The sequence below is a fragment of the Elephantulus edwardii genome, unplaced genomic scaffold (genome assembly GCF_000299155.1).
Source record: "Elephantulus edwardii isolate Elephantulus edwardi_28Jun2011 unplaced genomic scaffold, EleEdw1.0 scaffold00033, whole genome shotgun sequence".
Taxonomy (NCBI): domain Eukaryota; kingdom Metazoa; phylum Chordata; class Mammalia; order Macroscelidea; family Macroscelididae; genus Elephantulus; species Elephantulus edwardii.
In genome coordinates, this window is record NW_006399783.1 from 14,438,120 (window position 1) to 14,439,744 (window position 1,625).

A 1,625-nucleotide genomic window follows, 5' to 3' on the forward strand; every position below is an offset into this window, starting at 1 on the left:
CCCGCCCCTACTCTGTCCCTTCCTATTTTCTCAGTCACAACTACAAATCCTTTCTCCTTCCTGTCTTAGAATACCTTTTCCCCTTTAAACTAAAAATTCCCAGAAAAAATGTTTAACATGTACATTTTCATTTTTTTTGCACATTTTGTTAGATTCTATGGGTTCTGGACATTTATTTCCCTTTTTGCATACTCTTCATGACTTGGCTTGTTGGAAGGTGACTCAAATTTGGAACTCTTCACTATTTATTAGCTCTCAAAAGAGAATTAGATGAGTCAGACACATACCAATAAATTTTAAAAGAAGTAACAAATGGAATCACTTGCCCTCACTTAAATAACTTTTTTTTTTTATTACTGCCCAGGACACAACTGCTCAGCAGACTACCACTCTACTACCCAGTACAACTACTGTTCAGGACTATTATGGTGTGAATGAGCACTGTGACCTCAGTAGGCTCTCCTGAGCTGATTACAGCAGTGTGGGCCAGGGGCTTAGGCAAGAGTAGCAACAGTAAGGGACTACTATTGTAGTCTATTCCCTAAGGTTATTTGTTTATTCCATGAAAATTATAAATAACTTGAACCTTTATATCTTGTATTAGATAGATGACTTGAGTTTTAGACAAGTCTTCCATGTATCTGAGCAACTAAATTTCACAAAGATGATATGGCAGTTCCTAATAAACTTATAACTATGTTTGGGTAATAGAAAATGTTGTTATTGTTTGTACTACTGAATTGAGTATAATAACTCATAGTGACCCTCTGAAAAACAAACATGAATGCTGTCCTATCTGTGACATTCTTATTATCTATGACATATTTGAGCCCATTGTTGCAGTCACTATGTCAATTCATGTTATTGAAGATCTTCCTCCCTTTTGCTGACCAACTTTTTCTAGCAAGATGTGAGTCCCTGTTTTCAAGGAACAGTGCCTTCTAGCAACATGCTCCAAGTATGTGAGATAAAACTTTGCCATTTTTCCCTCTAAGGAGCACTCTGGCTATACTTTTCCCAAGATATATCTGTTTTCTTGGCAGTCCAGGAGATATGCATTACTTTTCTCCAACATCATAACCCAAAGGCATCAATTTTTCTTTTGCCATACCTATTCATGGTCTGGCTTTCAATGCACAGCAAGTGACTGAAAAGACCATGACCTGAATCAGCACACCTTAGTTTTAAAACTGACATCATTGCCTCTCAGTACTTTCAGGAATTTCCTGAGAATGGACTTCCCCAATGAAATACATCTTTTGATTTCTTGACTGCTGGTACCAAGAATGTTGATTGTGGATACAAGTTAGTTGAAAGCATAGACAATTTCAGTCTTTCCTTCATCTATCATAATGTTGCCTATTTCCCTGGTGGTGAGGATTTTTGTCTTTTTTTAAAAATATTTTTTTATTTTATTATTTTTGTGTGCGTGTACCGTCACATCAGATCTGACTGGTACAGGAGGAGATTGTCTCTCCTTCCCTGGCAGAGCATCTGGTGGATTCGAAGGATTTTTGTCTTGATGTTGAGCAGTAATCCATATTGAAGGCTATAGTCTTTGATCTTCTGTACCAAGTGTTTTAAGTTCTCTTCACTTTCAACAAGTGAGGTTATGTCATCTGCAT